The sequence below is a fragment of the Atheta coriaria genome, unplaced genomic scaffold (genome assembly GCF_025399875.1).
Source record: "Atheta coriaria isolate IRGN ID8LTWV9N9 unplaced genomic scaffold, Caltech_Dcor_3.1 hic_scaffold_9_pilon, whole genome shotgun sequence".
NCBI classification, from domain to species: Eukaryota; Metazoa; Arthropoda; class Insecta; order Coleoptera; family Staphylinidae; genus Dalotia; species Dalotia coriaria.
Genome location: NW_027045451.1, coordinates 2526470 through 2548910, shown reverse-complemented (window position 1 = coordinate 2548910; position 22441 = coordinate 2526470). Strand labels below are relative to the sequence as shown.

The window sequence follows — 22441 nt, the reverse complement described above, 5'->3', positions numbered from 1 at the left end:
CGTTTAGCCACACAACAGCATGGAATTAATGTGGTGGAAAGAGAGTATTGTCGTAAATTTACACGTTGGTCATATGCGGACGACTGACACGGAAAATCAAAATAAACATGGAATAAAAACCGAGTGCATGGTTGATATTTAATGGTAATGGTGATGGCCTAATGGGAAACGCTGACATTCAGAATCACCTCGATTAGAAATGTAGATGGTAGAAAACAAATGATGCAAAGCTTGAGGATTGATGATGCGTAGCGATCGATTCGGAATTAAATTAATCCCATTAGTGGTTGTTTATTTTATTGCCACGCCCCGCACGTGTCACAAAATCCATTAGGCATCAACGTCATCTGTTTGAGTAATAAAATTTCAATTTGTTACAAACAACAGGTGGAAACAAATCACAAATTAATTAATTTTTGTCTCAATTTTATTTTATGTATACTTGGTTGCATATATCAACAGAAATTAACCTTTATATAGAACTATTTATTAATTAACTTGAAATTGTTCATTTTGTAACGATGTAGGTAGGTACCTAATAAACAAGTCAATTCGATAATATGTAATTTCAACTCACCATAGAGTATAATAAATTAAAATATCATGTATACGCGAAATCTTTCCACCGGTTGATTGGAGTCTTCGTAGAAGTAGAATATTACTTGTAAATCTCTCCGCATAAAAGCCCGGGTATTATAAATATTCAATAAACTAATAAATTTATTTATTGACGTGGAGCGGGCCACTTTTATGACGCAGGCTTCTAATAATATTACGAAGCCAAATTATTACTTCTAAGAGCAACCGCAGAGCGCCGTATAGATTACAGAAAACACTCTAAGCCACAAGTTAATTATAGCACCTGAATATGCTGATTTACATTTTATTGATAATTAATAATAGATATCTAGTTTATTCTCTCTCAGCACGCGGCAAAATACGATCACGCATTTTCTCTACTCAGCGAGCGCTGAAAAATTATCATATTGTATTTGATTAGTTTCTAATCTTTATTTTATTATTTTCACGGTTTAAATGCTCGAACCACTAAGATCACATATTTTTTAACTGCCAGCTGCCGATAAAAACCGAATCATTAAAATGCGAGCACTGGAATTTTATGCTTTTCAGTGATACACCTCACAATGGATTCAATGGATAAAGTTGCATTACCAATATGTTCACACCAGGTGATGACATAGAAATTCCCATTGACACGTCTGGTATGTGCGGTGTGTGTGCACAAAGAAGTACATGGCAAGGTGGTGCAGAGACAAAAGTGAACAAAAGCTTGCCACCGGAATGACCGCGCGCCATCTTGAAAGCTCACGTCATAATATTCGCATGTACAACATCCAACAATGTGTATTCAAACATAACTAGACTCTGTTTGCGCTGCATTCCTGCGTATTGTCAGTAAAAATACCTTTTGATAATGCACAGTATAGTTAAATAGATGTAATTTCCAGCGCAACAGTTGCCAGCATCAGAAACATGTTCATATTCTTCATTTTTCTTCATTAAACAGAAATAAATCTAGTTTTAAGTACAACTTATCGCACAAATAGGAAGTGTGTGTCTTTAATGTGAAACTTCACTTAAGTCGCTTCAGTTTATGCGGGTTAAACGCATTAATTATTCCGAGCTCTTCATTTATCGATGGCTGATCAAATAAAACTACGCGCCGCGCATTGACATCAAACACAAGACGCCTGGAACCCCCGCCGGTAACGAGGTGTCTGAATAAATTAACTTCGAGTGAAGATTTCAAGATTAAGCAATAACAGCACGGCGTTTGTGTGTTCGAACAAGCATGACGCATTTATCACGCGTCCAGTGAAACACATTGTGTTGTATTAATTGTATCTAATGACACGCTTCGCAATGTTTATTTAAAAAATGATGTAATTACATACAACACACGCCGTGATTATTATTAATCATATTGGTAAAGTGCTGTAGCGTCATGAGAAGTAAAAGAAATTATCAAATAACGTTTTTTAATTTTTGGTTATGTGATGTTGGAAGTATAGCACGAAATCCCCACTACGTGTGTTTGTCACGTTAACGGTTATTGAAGATTGTGTATTGCAGTTCACAGAATTGTCTGCGTGCGTGTTGTGTGTGGTTCACATGAAATAGATGTGATAATATTCAATAGAACGTACACAATTGCGATCGCTTGTCGATCATCGCAGTTTTTCTATTTTTATTTCCGTCCGCAGTGTGAACATCGCGAACATTACGGTTCCGCGTTCAATTGTTGCGCACAAAAAATATTATATATTCTGAATAATATGGAAGCCGTAAGTAACAGATGCGTGCACCTGTCAATATTATAAATATTAGTTTTTGTATTCATAAACAGTTAGATTGTAAATTTTCTTTTCGATGTTTTTAAATCAATTTTTCAACGTTTTTATCGACAAAAAGTCGAAAATAATGACGTCTAGTTAGTTAGTAGAGTAGTGCCTGAAGCAGAGATAAAACTCGACCATCATCGCTGTCGACATTCGACATGCTCGGCACTTGTTAGCGCAAAAGCCGTGCGGAGCTTTTTGTTGAACTTCTTCAACGCTTTGATTCCATCGCTGCGTTTTTCTCTATTGGCCTAGGTCGGTGCGGTAGTTACGTAGTTAGGCACATTATGTATTTATATGCAGTCCGTGCACAGATTGCATTATTGGCTGTCGAGATGGCGGCACGTTAATACGCACGAAATTCCATATCGAATCGATGTATACGATGCACACGATGCCCAATCCTGATGGCGGCTTCTTCACGCGCTAGACGCCTAACGACCTTGTTACGTCGTCGTGAAAAACCGAGCGTAATTTCACACAAAACCTTATAAGTTAATGCATTATGTATGTAACTGTATTGATTGATTTATCTTTTTATGACATGTCTCTGCCTGGCACGCCAGGAGAAAAAAAAAGAACATGACACGTTGAGAAAAAGGAAAATCTTCGGCATTCTTACATGCATTGTACACGCTGAGACGATAATTATATTCTACGTGAAGAAGAAAAGCTCTCTATTTGGCAGTGAACATCAATCAGTCTCTACAATTGTGTCTTTTAAGGTTAGGTTTTCGAGGGATACTTGAGAAGTCACTTCCGCGATTCCTAATTAAGCATCCGGATGCTCATGGTGATGAAAATTGTTAACACGCTGCAAACAGCCGGGTAGCGAACGCTCGGCGCTAATAATTAAACATATTGTTGCCGCAGGTAGCTGAAGGTAACTTAGACTTTAACATACCGTAACGGCGTAACGTCTCAAGCTCTCAACGATCTCAAAGATCAAGTGTTTGATTCGCATCAACGCCGACTGAATATGCGCGGTCTATGAAAACGACGCTAAACGCCAGCGGATTTTCATTTTCATTCATTATTCATCGCCCATCGCCGGACGCATTCAACGCTGCGATCAAACATAAAGCATATTGTTGAGTGATTTGTTTGCTACTGTAAGTGAGCACTCAATTACAAGCTTGCCAGCAGATGCACCACCTTGAAGAGATTTTTAACCTTTGCTTCTTGTTAGCATCCGCCAGGTTTCGTTTTCTTCATCCTTAACAGATGTCACCTCTTGGAATGCGAAAAAAATTGAAAACCTGCATGAATCACATTCATTTATGCGTTGTAAGATTTATTCAAATTTAAATCTATAATTGAAGAGATTGTTTATGATCCAGAAGCTATGCAGTTGTAATTTACACACCACGCAAAACATGATAGATGATAAATTCTCTTTCTATGCATGGTTATGTGCTGTGTGTGTGTGTGTGGATGTGGAAAAGTAGAAATCTGTAATTTAGATTAAAAGATTCAAATCGCAGAAATGCTGTCATAACCTAACTTATAACACCAGGACATGATATCTATGCGTGCCAATGCCAACAACGTCATAAATTGTTGTAATTTGATTTGAAACTTTTTGGTTAATCCTCAACTAATCGAAAACATGTTAAGCCTTTAACTTGTGATACTTTACATTTTCGAAACTGATTTATTGCTGTACGTTCCAGCGAGCAATTAATTCAAAATTAATATTTTGTGACTTTGTGCGTGTTCAAGCATGATTATTGTATTTAGTTGTGATTTAATCAGAAATTTAATATTTAACTGTAAATATTTTTTAAATTGTAATTGATTCATTATGATTCTACAGTAAATAATAATTAATTGCCCATTAAAAAACAAAACGTCATATTTTACTATTAAAATTTTAATATTTTAAATTTTGTTGATGCAAAACATAATTGATTCTTGCCATTTTAAGCGACAAATTAATTAAATTCAAAAATAACTTTAAATTAATTAGTTATTTAATAAACTATGAACTTTTTTTCTTCCTTTTATTTTATTTTTTTGTTTGTTATTATTCTAAAGATGAAATTAAGATGTTGGATACTTAAATCCTTCTATAATTAACTCATTCCAGGCGCTAACCGTTAAATTATCTGCTTGGGGCACAATACCCGAAATTATTCGCAACGACTTAATGTTTGCACGTCGTAATGTTACGAGTTAATTTATGGCTCACTCAATTTCGGTTAAACTAAAAAATTTCGTGCTCAAAATTCGATTTTGGTGAATACATCGAACACATCGTGCAGGTTTTGTGAAGTAATTTAAAGTATTTATTTAAATTGCGTTGCTTGTTAGCGTTTTGCTGGAAACACGACGTGTCTTCAGAGAAAATTTCCGATAATTGCTTGCGTCTTCATCGCCGAGATCAATCATCCAATTTGTGTGATGCGCGTCGCTGCGGCATGCATAGATTGGGAATAATTAAAATTCAATGTGATGATAATATTGACAATTAAATATGTAAATGAAAGGTGTTGAGTGGACGCGAGCTGATGGTACTAATTAAGCAACGAATTGAGCACGTTGTGTTGTGTATTTTTGAGAATACATGTGTTTATAACGGCGGTGTTGTGTGTTTTGGTTCGGATTTTGGTATCCCACGCAGTTTTACTTTTGGTAATTAATTGTTCGGAGAGGTAAATGTTTTGACAAGACTATTATTCATTTTTTTAGACTGGGATGAAAGATATACTAATTACTCACACGTCGGAATGGATTTATTTCAATTTCTTTAGTTTTTCTGGATTTGTTGGTTTTTAGGATGTGATGACATAATTATCAACAATTAAATATAAATGGAGTGCCCCCAATGCATAGCTTTAATCTCTTACTTAAATCTAACTTTCTGATTTGGCAATAGATGTCGTTCGTATGTACTTATTTGCATTAAATTCGGATTGCAATTCTACCTGCGTTATTTTTGAGTTTACCAAAGAATCGTTTGTTTTGGTTTGGGTTTGTAGTAATGCAGACAGTGGTGTACATGTAAGATCACGCGATTTTACGTAGCGGATGGTTCTTATCGACATGTTTTTTGTAGGCATCGGTTAATCTGCGTTCGATGTAAACACACAAGTTGCGACGAAATAAAATACGTTGTACTCGTATTCTTAAATATTCCGTATCAATATTTAACCCTATGTTGAACACAGATGGCACTAGAATGTAGTTATTTGCATTAAATTCGGATAACAATTCGTGCAGTATTCTTGTGTTTTTATGGATCGAAACGTACAAGTTCATGTGACATCACGCAGCAATTTTGTACCGCGGATTGCGTTTGTTTGTTTACTTTTATAATCTTGGCGTGCATTTCATGTACCTATGCGTTGAATTCGTGAATATTGCTTTATTATTCGAGCTAACAAACGATTGTAAAAATGATGAATTTTAATTTATTAAATAGCAATAAATTTTAATTTATAATTAAATTATTTTGATTTAACTGCAGTAAATTTCAAAGTAGATAAAGTTCTTAACAGTTTCTAACTTTTAATTGCAGTAGGTACATTTGAAGCGTGATTCTGATACAACAAGATTTATTTGCGTATTTGAAATGTGTTAGAGTGAGTGTTTGTTAAAGGAATTATATATCAGCATCGTGTTCGTGTGATAACACGCACTGGATGCACCTTATCTAAATATAACTCTATGAATTGACAATAGATGCCGCAACAATGCACTATATGCATTAAATTCAGATCGCAATTCTACCTGCACTAGGATTGTGTGTTTACCAAAGAATCGTTTGTTTTGGTTTGTGTTTGTAGTAGTGCAGGTAGAATGAAATAAATGGAGACATCGGTGTACGTGTAAGATCACGCGATTTTACGTAGCGGATGGTTCTTATCGACATGTTTTTTGTAGGCATCGGTGAATCTGCGTTCTATGTAAACACACAAGTTGCGACGAAATAAAATACGTTGTATTCTTAAATATTTCATATCAATATTCAACTCTATGCTGAACACAGATGGCACTAGAATGTAGTTATTTGCATTAAATTCGGATCACAATTCATGTTGTATTTCTTTGTTTTTATCAAATATTTGTTTTGATTCTGTGCATTCTTATTTATTATTTATTATAAATAAATATATAAATACATATATATTTTAAAACCACATTAACATAACACAACATTAAAATCCTCAATAAATAAATCTCTCAATCAGAATCTGAATGTGTAAGAAAACATTGGGTAGGGCAGTGACAATCCAAGATTTGTTTCCTAATCACTTGAAATCTTCCCGATCGACATTCTGAATAGCAATAATATGTAACGATCTCAACGAACAAGCCACGCGGCTGCAGCTAACAGCTTCCAATCCACTTACAAATGACCAAGCAATGAAACAAGCAACGCTACTCTTTTCAATCCACAACTCAACAACCAACACACACACATGCAATCACAGAAACACACACAAAAGCAAAACTTATTTGTATTGAAGTGAAGACACAATTCGTCTCTTTGCACGTTTGATAGGCGCGTGTCTCTCATCCAACAACTGAATCAAGTTTTTTTTCGCTGCTGGTTCTTCTCGTCGGCAAACAAAATACCATTGGGTAATTTTCGTTTCATTAATTCTAATGACCAAATAGAATCGATTTTTTCCACGCAATCGTGCACATCTTCGTTTGAATTATTCCATGAAGCTTCCAAGTATACACCACACCAACACACACAGACGTGCAAATAGATAAGTACAGGCAGACGGACCTCGTCCACTTTTAATGAATGTTTATGTGCGTGTCATTAGCACACCGAAAAGAGCGCAGACCGTTTTTCACTTGCGGCGCACGCATTCGCCGCGTATCTATTTATTTATCTTCTGATTATAGCGCATCTTCTTATGGCGTTATAATTACGCTGCACGTCGGATCATTAACCATTTATTTATTTTATGGTCTGTGTAGTTTCGTCAATGAATCGTATAAGTAACGCGCACTGTTTGCGAACGCGTGCGCTTTTGATTTATATTGATTTATTGGATGGAAAGTTATTACACGTCGTAAAATGATGTTTTTCCGCGTTCATCGATGTGCAATCTTGCGTAAAGGTGCGATATGTTTACAAATCGACAAAAATTTACATCTAAAAACCATTATAATACTTCATTATGCAGTAATCGTGTATAATACTCAATTACATATACAACCAAACTTACACACAGTCTAAAATTCATTGTTTTCCGCTTTTACTATATAATAAAATGATTTTTTCTTAGAAATATTAATGTTTTAACGGACCACCCAACAAAAATTAATTATTTTGCACGAAAATTAATGAATCATTAAAATTTAGTTTTGCATATGACAAAATGTCATATTTAAAGTGATAAACTCTTCAAATATGTTGTACGAGTTTGGAGAAAATCAATTTCTATTCGTCTCAGTCACGCCGCGTGTGGGTTTGCCATTCATTCGCGACATAAATGATTTATAATACGTTTGTTACAGTAATGTAAGTGTTTCGAAGGCGTGCACTGCGCCAGCGCGAGTTTCTTGCTCGCGGACAGTGTGTAAATGTATAATTATTCAATTAGAGGCTCGCGAGTCGCGCGGCGCATGCTGCATCGGCGGCGAATTAGTGAGATAAGTAAATTATATGCTATTAACTTATAAAGATGCTTTTATAAAGCAAGATTTATTCGGTCTAGAGTAATAAATTCATCTGGAATAATAGCAGATACGTATGTCTAATGTATATTTCTAAGTACTTGCATAAGTATAAAGTTACTTAACTTAAGTTAATCGATGTGACGTTGATGAATTTTAAGTAACTAGTTTTTCTTCGTAATATCAATTAGAAACTATCGCGATTAGATCAGTGCGCATGCGCATGTGCATCATTGTGCGTAAAGTAACTTACTTGCCGGTAAGTGGCATGTAAGTCACGACTTAATTCCGCCAATTGCATTGAATGCGCGCGGTTGGCTTAACGAACGCAGTGGAGCGTGTGGCGCAGACGCAGCTACCGATTAGCCGACTTAAATTAAGCATTATGCGCTGATCCGACGGTTTGATCTTATGCAAGCCGCAGCGCGACAATTAGGTTTTAATTAATTGACTTTTTGACATGCCTTCGACAGCAAGGTGCAAATTTATTGTAAATTTGTGTAAATATACAGGGTATTAACATGGAAATAACCTCAAAGAAAGAATAAGATATAAAATTGATATTTAGTAGTTGTTTTTCCACTGAATTTGAGTCAGGATTAAGTATTAACATTAAATTGTCGATTGTCCTCTCTCGTAGCTGGCAATAAAAGTTTAACGGCTGTAGGACAATATTGTCAACGACTTGTTGGCTGTGGGCACGCCAATTGATATTTCAATAGCATTCGGTTCTTCATCGATCGATTGTGTCGTCTGTACAACGACAATGCGAGTTTTTCATCGTGCATCTCGCAGCTTCTTTGCTTAACGCGCGCGCGCGCACAATAGTAAGACGCGTGCGCATGCGTACGAATGTCCTTGCGCCTGCGACACGTTCATGCGACGCGCATTCCCTGTATGACTGTTATGACAGCGACGCTGGATTCATTACCATTTTAGTACTTCCTTATAGTTCTCGTTAAAACAATTAGAAGCGACGAGCGATTCCGATGAAAACATCGGGTGTTTATCACGCGCATTTGCCAAACCAAAGCCCATGATGATTGCGCCGGTGATATTTTATCGGCAATCAAAGCTCGTTCATTAGAATCACTTATAGAAAACTTTCAATGCGCGCATTACTCAGTTGCTTGTCGTCGTTAATAAATCTCTACAACGAGAATTTCTTATAGGTTAGAATCAGCGCATAGAATCAACAAAATGAATCAACAGTAATAAACTACGCATTACACATTACACATTACACATTACGCATTCCCCAGTGAATAAACTCGAGCATTTTGGGTTGCATTATAATATATAACACATCTTGCTACATAAATATTAAATTTAGATATGAGGAGTACCGCAACGCATTGCAACGCAGCGTTAATGGTTTTCTTCATTTTTTATTCGACGTGATAATGCTGTTGATGGACTGATGATGATGATGATGTGCTACCAAAAATCTTAATCATTATGAATTTTAATATTTTAATCACCGTTACGTTGGAAAAATTACCCCCGCCATTTTTTCTAACATCAAAATATTAAAAATATTTTTATATAAAAAAAAGTAGAATAGTGATATAAACTCTCTATAATTAACGACCTAGAATAAAACTGTGTTTATCTGCCGAATAAGGCACCGCCAAAACGTAAAAAGCTAATTTAATCAAATTGTGCGTTTAGAAATTAAGGATGTGGCACGATCCAAATATCGAACCATCACTATAATAATAGTAATCGAGTCTCATCGCTTAGCATAATAACTTATTCACACTTTTCAAACCTTACAAGGCATACTTTTAATATTTTAATAATTTTTTCTCTTCAAAATAAACCAACAAGTAGTAATTATTAATTTTTTAGCGCTTTTCAATTAACTCAATTAATTTCTAATTGTACATGGATATATTACGAACTAGCCGGCGGCAATTTCTAATCCTCACTGCTCGTTTACCACTAAATGCTAGGTTTAAAGAGTATTTATGTAAATTCGACATGCTGCGAGCGCCGCGAGTGTTGGCTGGCAATTAATTCAAGTCAAATATTTTGAGCTTTGGAAATTTTGGAATTAAACGCAGGTGCTCAACGAGTCGAAGCTTATGTTTGTTTTTTTTTTGTGTTGGAGTTATTTATCGTAGCAGAAATTCGGGAACTTGGAGTTTATTAGATTCATTACCATTACCTCACCGTGCGTGCTTTACTATTAATAAATTTTCGGTTGTGATGCGTTGGGCACCTCGTTAGTGGCGTCGGGATCATTACTGGTTTTCATCTTCTGCTTGATTTTTTTACTTGTTTGATAATCGAGCGCACACGCTGTTTACTTGTAAGGAAATAATGATCTATTGCTGTGTTACCAGTGAAAATTAAAATTATTACTCAAAGAATTTCATAATAATTTCTTCATTTTACAACTTGCAAAACTTAAATTTGAGTTTTGGAGTGTGTAAAATGATTTTTGAAGAAATTTCAACACAAAATACAGATAAAATGTTTAGATACCTTGTACCATTGTGTGTTCATGTTTGTAACCTACGCAAATCAAACATTTCCATGCATTGTTGACATGTCAATGTATATTTACAACACGTAACACAAAGTTAAACAAATCATCATTGCTGCTCAGCACGTGTTTTCAAGTTGCAACTGCGTGTACGATGGAATAAAACATTTCAAAACTCGCATTCCTTTAAAATTTATTCATTCATTCATTGAAATACATGTGAATTACTATTAAAAGTATGTACTTATCGTAATTGCGAATTATTATTGATGCGACAGTTGTAATCCTCGCGAGCGTGCCAGACCGGTAATGGCGGCGAGCGCGCGGCCAATAAACGGCGATCGATTTGCGCAATAAGTTTCGACTCGATTGCGCGTAATCTTCAATTGAGACGGACTATTAGCGGAGTAGTGACCCGAGGCACTGCGACATATGGTAAGCCTGACTGTGTGAGCACGCACAGTTAGATTAGCGCACAGATGACAACCACTAAAGCAACGCGGTTACATTGAACCATGAATACCTCAGTAGGATATGAAGTGATCTTCGATTTCAGTTGTATGTTACCGCATTGCTGTATTCTTTGCAAAGGAACGTGTGTTACGCGTGTAGCGACGCCGCATGTGTAATACGGATGCTGGATGAGAATACTTCAGTCTTCAGCAGACTGGAGATCCATCGGTGCATCTTTTTTTTTGCGGTAACCACCTCTGTCAACTCTGGTTATACTATCGTCCAAGTGATATCTTTTCATCGTCGAGTGGCATCTCGTCATCTCTTATCCACGGTGCGTTAAGTACGCACTTGTTGCTTTGTGGGCGCTGGCGAGTTGAGAATTCACTTTCAGTGCGATGATTCTCTGATTCGCTGCTGGTAACTGGATACCAAACAGATAACATTATCTTGTGACGACAGGCACTTTTAGAGAGTACTTGTCCGTTCCGTTGGCTCTCTTCAAGTCCTTCTGTTTGGTTGACAGCTGGCGGTGATGCGTTCAGAAATATGTCCAATTATCGATTCGCGTCTTGTGCGTGCGTTAAGTTTCTTATCACTTTCTACGAGGAGATTTAAAACCTTTGGGAGCTTTTATGTTAAAGCCGCCGAGTTTATTCTGCGGAACTCCTTCTTAGGAAGCAAAAAATACCAAACCGGGATAAAAGAAGTAGCGCAAAGGAACGCAGTGCCTTTAGTTGTCTAATGTCTAATAGATACTTTACCATTTGGACATTCAACTATTTTTTTAATTTTTTTTTATTTTTTTATTTTGAGGCGCTTAGCTACATACCACCCGAATTTTAAATGAAAACTGACTAATTACCGATAGAAATATTTTCAATAAACAAAGATTCATCGCGTTGAAGAACATTTATGAATATATTAATTAATACAACTTGTTGAGGAATTTCTAATGATTAATTTAAATGTATTTTGGCAGAAATTCCAGCTCTTCACACTTATACATCAAGCGGAATTTGAATGGCTTTGAATTAGAAACTATAGCAAACTTAATTATGCGTATGATTTAAAGCTTAAATAATAGACTTGATATAAGATCGTATATTCATTAAATATTAAACATCAAACACACATATCATTAGCATCACCAATCTGGTTGTAAAATACTAGTTTGTTGAACAGTTGAAACGTTTAATTTAAAATTTAAATTTTATTTTAACGCCTCGAGAAGAAAAAAATATTTTTTGTATTTTTGAGGTTAGAAATTGGTTATGTATAGTGTTTTTGTTATTAAAACATATTAAAGGACGTTTGTGACATTGTTATCTACAGTTATGGCGATAAGAAGGCTCAAAAAATGAATAATTTATATGTTCGTGCGCTGCGCGAGAAAGACTCGTGCGTCGTTGCATACTAATGTCCATTTGGCGCGATTGCGAATGTCCATTTGATTTTTTAGCGAATTTCTTCTACGGACTCGTAGATTCACCACACAAACTTGACTATGACATAGCAGATAGCGTTCGTTTTAACACTTGTTTCAGCATCACATTGGCGATGCATAAACGCGATAAACTCTTCTGGCATTTTTCTTCACAACTGCCAAATATAGGCGAAGCGCATAAAGATAAATCAAGTCTACCGTTGTTATCAGAGAGTATATTTACTGATTTATTGATTTTTAAACATGAAAAATTGCATTTTCAAAGCTAAAGGTCAAAAAAATAAAATTTTATATTAATAAGTAATAAAATTTATTTTCTCATTGCCTATTTACGATAATTATCTGATTAAACTGATTAAAAAATCAAACAACCCGTAGGCGTTGAATAAATCTCAGCAACTAATTTTTCGTGCGCCCCGCCCTCCGCACGCCGAAGCATTGATGAGCTTCCGAATTGACGCAATTAATTCGAATCGCCTGCGCTGCTACAATAATAATTAATCATGCCCGCGAGACGCGCACGCATATTTGAACTCCAAAGCCACCACACCGCCGAATATAATAAAATTTCGAAAATAAGAAGTCATCGTTCGTGGTAGCTAGACAATCGGCGCTTTATTAAAGGCATGATTTATATGTTTGATTAATTAGTGGAATGGAGCAATTAAATTACGCAACACGCGTCAGCGCACCGCGCGTGTGCGCGCACAACAAAACAAATTGTGATTGATTCACATCGAAATTCTAATGACGTATTAATTAAAAGCGATACGCTCGACGCCTCTCCTGCAAGATTGCTGCAAGACAACTGCCAGTGGAGCGTGATTATCGTCCAACGCCATGGAATATTGAATACACCAATGAGTACACGTGGTGTGGAATATAATAAAAGACGAAATTGAAGAGTGTGTCTATAGTATATAGTATTATATATAATATGAAAAAATTTATTTTGAAAACGTGGACCGTTACATTTTTTTGGGATTTTTTCGTCGTAATGACTTCGTGGTCCTTCGATCGTTCGACACCGGATCGCTTTATTATGTGAATCCTTAATGGTGTTATTAATGCGTTCATTTGGGGTTTTGGCCGCATGTTACCGTGAAAAGACTTCGTTTTATTGGCGAATAAAATAAAGCCATTGGACTGAAATCATTTCTTTTTTTGCAAATACAAAAATAAGACTTTTGTGGACTTATCACACTTATTTCAAGTTTATTTTCATAAATTTTACTGTTTATTTATAAATATAAGCTTATTTTTGCCTCAAAAACTTTAATTTTAAGTTTATAAAATATTTGCATCCCTATTTAGCCCACCCAACAAAAAAATTTAAATTTTTCTGGTTTTTGTATGCACCAAGAGTAAATTATGAAGCGCCCTGCCGTAATTAATACTCATTTAGCCTGGCGCTGCGCCGCAATTACCGAAAATACATCAGAAATGCTTAATGCAATTAAAATATGTAAATACCTCGAAGTCCGACGGCGTAAATGAATGTCCCATGCGCTGAAAGCGCCGAATCTGCGAATTAACGAAGAAGAAAGAAGCGAAGAAATCGCCTTCATTACGCAAACGTTGTGCAGTCGATGCGTCTTGTTTGTTTTTGCTGGATTCGCGCAAATAAAAAGCGGGCATGTCCATTAAGGCGCGATAAAAAATTGAGAATTTATGATATGCAGATGGCACTTTGCTTCGGTGAAGCAGAGCACACCATATAGATACAGAATTACGGATTCTAAACGGTAAAGTACACAGAGACAGTCGCATTAAAATTTATTGAGTTCAGAAAAAGAAAAGAAGAAAAGAAAAAGGCTTTTTCTTTGGTTTACTTGTTAATGTCATCGTCAATGTCTCTTTAATGTCATTTATATGTCAAATACATTAATATCTGTCATATTTTATCGTTAATAATGCGATAGAAATCATGAATAATTAAATATCTCATTTTTTATCATCACAATCAGATGTGGGAAGTATATTTAACAGTTCCATTAGTTTTTTTCAGAGGAAATTGTTTTAAAACATCTTTACTTTATTTTATTCCAATACTATAACCTAATTTAATACCTTAGGCAACTTTGGGTACATCTGACGCAGGTTGGTTGCATAGCATACTCAAATCAACGCAATTATATTATTAAATTAATTATTATTAATTATAAACAAAGAAATAATCTACAAAAATCTCTGGGAAAAATAAAACTATCTTAAATCTATAATTTTCAATAAAAATCATTTTGTCAGCATAGATTCACCATAAAACAGAAAGTTGTCTAATTAAAAATTAAAAAAAAGGAAAATTATTATCCTGAATTTAAATAAGCAATATGTCTAATTTTTATGACTGTATTTTGTACGTCTTAATGATGCACATTAGCCTATTAATTATAATAGTACGACTTCTTTACGATTGCACTTTTTCCTTCCATGTGAAAAAAAATGAAATACGCAAACAATCAGCGAATGCAAATTTTCGCCACTGTGTTTAGTAATTAGCTGAGTAAGCTGTATGCATATAATTTAATATTTTAATAATGAACGTCTTCTTTTGTGCGCCTTGTATGGCTGTAAGTTGAAGTGAAGTACGCTTCCATGTTCATATTCTGCGCGCGTCGAGCATCAGATCGTTCGGATTGAAGAAAGAAGAAAGTGATTATAACATAGATGCAGACATCGTAGTGGATTATTATAATTCTAATCAATTTTCATATTCGTGCGCTTCGTGCGATGCGAACCGCGATGAATAGAATGGCAAGAGAACAATTCTAATTTGAGTCGCAGTGTAAAGTTCAGTTCACTGATCAAGAGTTCTTTCGCTTCTTACGCGTCGAGAGCTGAGATCAGGTGAAAGAAAAAATTCTTTACTTAACCTCCGTTGCGTAATATTTAGTTTTTGCGTTTTGCATTCATAAATAAATCTAAAGTAAGTTTTTATTCATAGAAATATATTTTTTATTGTTTACTTTTTACGACGTGTTAATTAATGTTAATTTGTAATTAATATTCTGATATCTATCTGTAAATTCAAATATATTGATATATCTTTATATCACGAGATGAAAAAATGATTAACTATGACGTTTGAACCAATTTGGAGCACTGTTATTTTTAATAAAATATCAAAGCTATTAATCTCTTATTTGTAGTACGAGTAGTTTATTATGATTTTAGAATTATATATTTTATCTACAGGAAAATATTTTATATGCTTTAGAAAATAATTAGAATTGGTTTTCAATGTAGCAATTTTCATGAGTTAAGCTTACAGGTAATGCATTTACATAGAATTGTAGTAAAAATTCTGGTGCGAGCAAAACGGTGAAGCATTCTTTACAAATTGCAACCTAATGGAAAATCTAAATACTACATTCTTAGTCTTTAGTTATTTAGTAAAGATTTACAATTCATTAAGTTACTATAAAATGTTTAAATATATTTTATTTGTTTTTGTGTGATTTATAGTCAAAAATTTACTGTAAGTATCAAATTTCTTCTAAAAATGTGTCGTATAACTTATTATAACACGCGACTAATTTATTTAATCTTCTTTTTTATTAACCTGCGATGTTATTAGTTAGTTTTTATAGCTTTTATCTTAAAATTCTAAATATTTAATCATTTTTTATTGAATTTTGTTTCTAAAACTGATTTTTTTTTCAGTTGTAAAACACTCAATATATAAATTAACATAAACTGTCTGGTCTAGTATTGACATAGTACACATATGTGTACTTAAACTAAGAGAAACTCATAAAACTGAAAGTGTATCAAATGCAAATGGTCGTCTTGCAGCCTATTAACTTCCGTTTAGTTTTATTTGACGTCCTTTACACTTCCAACACTTACACTTAATCCAATGCAAATACCATGCACTTTTCTATATCCACGAGAAATTCTCTTGAAGATTCTCATACAAAGCAACAACTTGTAGTTAATATCCTTCTAATAACCTTAACTTAATAAGTCATAAAAATTTTTAATTACCTACACTCTTGATCTTGACAGACGGAAATATTAAGAGCATCACGCATCGTCACAAGAAGAGAAAGCGCGAAATTTGCGAAAATACACGTTTGATAACTCTCATCAAAAGCATAGCGCTATGACATAAAATCTGAACGAATTAATTAATTAATTCATTACATGCTACAACACTACGTTAATCAATTAAAAGACTTGTAAATTCAAGGAAAATGTAGATATAAGTAATTTATTGTTTAATTCACTTTCGATTTTCCATTAGTTATTCGTACCTGACAGAAAATAGAGAAATTTAACTTTGTTAAATAAATAAATTCATTTGTATGAGTAACGCACTTAATCATTTGCAATTTAAATGCTAAAACGCACAACGTGAATAAAAATTTCGCGGCCACTTTCTAACGTTTTTACATTTTGAACGATTTTATGCGCGTGCGTAAAGTTTGTGCGAAAAAAATAACACAAACAAGTGACTTAAGTGCACCTGTTTTCGATACGTGTGCGGTATTTTTTACTTCGCTTTTCTAAATTGGTATGCGGACCTTATTTTTTCAACGTGGAGTTTCTCTTATTCTTGACCAACGCTTTCCATGAATACCTACTCGTAAAGTTGTCGAGGCTAGGATACAACAAATTCGTTTTAGTGGTTTCAGTAGTTTATTTAAATATTGCTTATCAGTAAATAATGAAGTGTTGACACTAAAATAACAAGACGGAAGCTGCTTATTTATTATACAAGTCGTATTTTAATGTTGATTTATAAATTTTTAGTGAAATTTAATAAATTTGACCAAATTTAACCTTTTTTTAATGATTTAAATGTTTAGACACTAGATGGCGTTGTTACACAACTGATCCACCTAATAAAACACATTGGGTTGCATAATAATTAACCAATAACATAAAATTAACCATTTTACTTTTACGGAAGCGTAAATAAGACATCAAATGACGAAATCAAGGTGACACATTAATAACCGTAATAAACGAGTAACACTTCTAGAAATATATCCAAGCACATACCAAGTAACATATGCGTGTTTATAGCTGACAAATTATCGAATAATTAATTTCACGCATTTCAATGTCAAGTAGCGCGCTGGAATATCGATATCAGCAGCATTTGACGCTAGTAGTCGTCGTGCATTTGGCAGTAAACGTCGCCGATTACGACTGGCGACGGCCGCGCGCGAAGATTTTTTTTTATAGAAAGCTGTAAAGATGCGCAATGCGCAAGGGAGCCACTCTAGACTTGGCGATAAATGTGCGCATATGTTCCTTTTCCTATTTCCACATTCGATGCAGATGCGCACATGCAATGCGCATTAACGCGTAGCGCATTCTTTTATCTCAGTTATTCCTTTTTGTTTTACCAAAGACACACGTTGCGGAATTATAATAATCAACTGTGAAGCTTCTGACAAATTTTACGTGTACTGGAAATTTTTAGGTTAATTTTGTATTGTTTTACGGCTAGGTGGCGCTTTGACTGATGTCATAATATATTTTTTTAAATATTACACCAGATGGCGTTGGTGTAAAACACTTGACACTTGGTATATTACTTTATGTGACATCTGCCGATATGTTATACGTGCACAATCACCGCAATGTTTATTCGCACACTGTGTTCACCGCCGATGTCCATAATGTTCCCTTGCGACGCGGAAAAATCCCCAAACACGCACGACAAATAAACAAACATAGAAGATTTAACTGCACTTTTATGCAAATGAGCACAGACACGTGTTTTGCGTATTGGCACATCACGCTGCATTTAAGCCAAACACGTTTTAGGCCGGTCAAGGATCAGGATTATTATATATTTGAATCTCTCGGGACGACGCTACGGCGGCAGATGCGTAGTTATGACTTGACTTAAGTAAACAAGGCAATAAGTAATGATGTTTTTTCTTCTCTGCATGAATCGCGCGCGCGCATTCAACTTGCGCGTCCGTTAAGTGGAGTTGTAATTAACATTTTTATTCCGCGGACGCTAATTATAATCGGGAAGGTTTTCGGTTACATTTCGGACATGCGCAATAAGTTATTACAGAAATACGTATAAAATTGTATAAAATATATTTAATGACGGGCGGTAAAAATTTTATGTTGATTGTGCTGATGTCCGCAAAATTTCGGGACTCGAAATTGGTGCATTCGATGAACCCTCGATGTTTTAAAAAAGTTTTTGTCCAGTTTATGGCTTGTCATGGTTAATCACGCTTGTAAATTTACTTATTTAATTATACTTGCAGAAATATAAATTTTGCATAGCAATAAATATTTATCGATACTAAAAAATAAAAAAATATATTGGAATTGTTTTTTAAATTTTATTGCAACTTGTTAGAATATTGAAGAATTGAAGAATTGAAGATGGCGCCATTAATATTAATGACATTTGTGTTATGTACACAACATGAATCTCGTGTTAAATATTTATTAAATTATTCCAGCTGCGAACAGCTGCGACATGCGAACGGCGATCATTTCGAACATTCGAAACTTGTAAAACATTCAGCACTGATATTTTATTTGCGGGCAGGATACAAATAAATCTCGTCATGTTTTGTTACATGTTAACAAATATGTTTGACACATTCGCAATCCCAATATACACGCTTATAAACAACCAAAATTTACTTGTAAAATTTTATTTTAACATTTTGCTAATTTTTTACCTCAAAACTTAATTTTTTGTTTTTTTTTTTTCGTTCTAATTAGTTAAATTAAAACCAGTTTGTACCCTAATCTATTAATGATACTCCTATTGATTGGTTTAAGTGATAACTGTTGTTTTATTTCCAAAATTTCGGATCATTGTTGTCGATAACGACCCAAATTGCAATTAATCGGTTACTGACCATCAAATGTGTACCAGTGTGACGCGTTCGATGTTATTTAACATTCTTAAGTTTACGACTTATTAATTTACCATTTTAACACTAAATGAATATTTAAAGTAGATCAGACCTCAAATATTTCTCGGTGGTGTCATAAAAATTTATTAGCAACAAATGACGATCTAATCTTATTCTTATAATGTGATTACCACCAAGGAATTAATTAGACCGGGTTTATATAAACTGTCAGAGGTAATTTGTGTGGGTACATATCTTGGCCTTAAGTCGTTTTTCACCGTCAATTTCAGTGTCCCTCACATTTCTCAATTTACGGTGAATATTCCAAGCGTTTTGCATATGGAGCGCTTGAAGTTAAAGCACGTACGTGCCTGCTCCTTCACGATGGTTAATTTATAGTGAATGCCATCTCCCGCAAAGGTAAAAAACTTCAATATACTCGTAAAACTGAAACGCTGGACGCAGTCTTCATTTAATTTCGTTAAAATTTAAGCAGACGCGACGCGGCGATTGATTTTTATAATTAAAAAAGCAACACGAGTGGAATATTTAAAGAGATACATTTTTAAATCGTCAGCCGACAGGCGGCTTGGCAAGTGATATTAATTTTTGATGTCTTGCCTAGGTACCTTCAACTCAGTAACTTAACTTAACTCGGAAATACATAAAAAAAGCAATTTTTTCGTTTCCCATAAAATCGTTAATAACACCTACAAAATCAAGCTTATTCTGTTTGCACATATGTGCGTTTTAATTTCAGGCTACTTCGAAGAAAATTTAAGCCTCTTCAATAACAATACTGCTCACAGATGTACGCCAGCACGAATCGCAAGATTACGCGATTAGACTCCAAGCATAAATAATACTCATACTCGTACATGAAGGCGCTTCTATCAGTGATGTAGATAATGCAGATGAAAATGAAGAACAAAAGTGCCTCGTGGTTTTTTCAAGCTACACCACAGGTAATAAGTACCTGAGGAGTATGATCACGTTTAGTGCTGCCGCTCGTGCGCTCTTAATACAATAATAACCGCCTGTTAATGCATGCGGCGAACCTCTGACCAGCCTGTAATGACATATGGTATGCACTATGATTTAATGCGTTTGTCCAAGGTGTCAATTTTACGCATATCTATCCGCCAAACGTATTTTTATATTCGTCAGCATATAAAATTGCTTCTCAGAAAAAATATTCTACATTATACTCAATGGGAGGTCCTCTGAAACTATTAGATTCCTAATTTCCCAAACGTGTAATTTATTATTTAGCAATTTGAATTTTGGACCCGCTGGCGATTCTTAATTACTTTATAATAAGATTGTTATATAATATTGGTCTTTAATACAGTTCCATTATAATGCCTATAATTATGCGGCGATTAATTAATGCATTCATCTCAATGATGGGATCCGATTTGATTAAAGTTTCGTGAAGTTTTGAGAAACTTTTAAATCTCAATCCGCTGGCGGGCGAAAAACGCTTCGGTGGCATCTGTTATGCGCGCACACGGCATTTCGGAACTGATGTGATATCGTGCTATCAACTTGTCAGGCGATATGAGACGGGTCCACGGCGGCAAACTCAAAGGGCATCGGAAAAATTTCGCCGTCAGTGTTTTTTCTTGCCAAAATGTGACGTGAGTGACTGCTGGAAAGTTCACGCTGATTTCTTGCATGCGAAATGTGCATTTATACGAATTAATCGCAGAATCCGCTATTTTAGTAAAAAAAAATGATAAACTTTACATTAATAGCTGATTAACAAGTAAAACTGTTAATTTTACAATTGTAAGTATAAATGACGTTGTTGGATGATGATGAAAAAAAGGATGAACAAGTAGTTGGTCGCACCTGCCGTTAATTCAACGACTATTAATGGCGCGCGACTAGTAAGGCCCATCAAACACATGGAACGTGGTGGTCACGACCGTTGACAACATTAAACAAGACATACCGTATGCTGATGAAAAAACGACAGGGACATGTTTCATAATTCTCAAATCTGTTTGGACATGGCGCGTGACATTACCGTACGCACAAGATGCAGTCATTCATATGTCTAATTGAAAATTTAATTTGATTTGAATAAAATCTAATAAAACTCATCTTTTTATGCGTTTTATGTGTGAAAATATTAAAACCTTTCAAAAATAAACTTTTAATAAGCTTTGGTTGTTGGTGTATCATGATACGATTAGACAGGTACAATGCGGATTGGTGTGAGTAGTGTGAGCAGTCACAGATAAAGAGATAAATAATTGTTCGTTAAGTTAAGTACGTAGCGCACGAGCGCCAAATGAAAAGAAGCCGCCGCCGCGCGAGTTTGCGATGCAACCGCGCGCACGCGGTTGTTAAACCATCGATGTTATGACACCCACCGCAAGTTACGGTCGTGGTCGCCGCATGGAGATGAAGATGAAGATGAGAAAATGAAAAATAAATAAACATCGCATCTGCGTTGCGCGGCGCGTATGCGCCCATCTTGATCACGTTCGCGGGCGCAGCAGTAAGTCATGTACGGAGGCAGGCGCGTAAGTGCAAGAAAGTAATTGTTGGTTTTGAGGCTTCGCACTAGCCACACGTTAAATACTCGTTTAGCTACTATCTTTATTTCTTGGGTTTTTTGAGTGTTAAGTGTAAAAATCAGTTCAATATGCGGTGTTGTAGTAAAATTAAGATGTGGCAACGTTGAGTAAGTGTCATTTGGGTAGGATACCTTAATTTTTTGCGAGATATCGATATTTGCAGTAGGAATTTCAGTAGAAATAGCACAATCGTCGCGGATTGTAGTTCACAATTTGCTGCTATTTTTATTTCTTTGATTTTTTTAGTGCTCAGGATCGAAATTAGTTCAAAATGCGCTGTGGTAGCTTATTATGTGCAAAATGCAGATGTGGCAACGTTGAATAAGTGTCTCTTGTGCGACATCTAACGTGGTATGAGGATACTATGTATTTTCTACTGAAATATCACCACCGTAGCAAATTAGAGTTCTAATTTCATTCACAGAGGGCAATAAAAGTTTGGCATTGTAACGCAGCGCAAAGTTAAGGTTAAACCTTTTAATTTTGAATAATTTACACAATGCCTATACGCATATCAACAACAATAAGTAATGATAATAACCAAGGAGTGCGGACGTCGCGCATATCATCCACGGCAATCTAATGAGGATGAGCTAACGGTCGTCGGAATCACA

The 22441-nt window shown here is 35.1% G+C and overlaps 1 protein-coding gene across 1 annotated transcript in view; it reads right to left on the bottom strand.

Annotated features, from left to right (window-relative positions):
* LOC135799265 (uncharacterized) overlaps positions 1-22441 on the bottom strand; it is a 43459-nt gene that overhangs the window by 17550 nt on the left and 3468 nt on the right. The gene's annotated exons all lie outside the window — the stretch shown is intronic.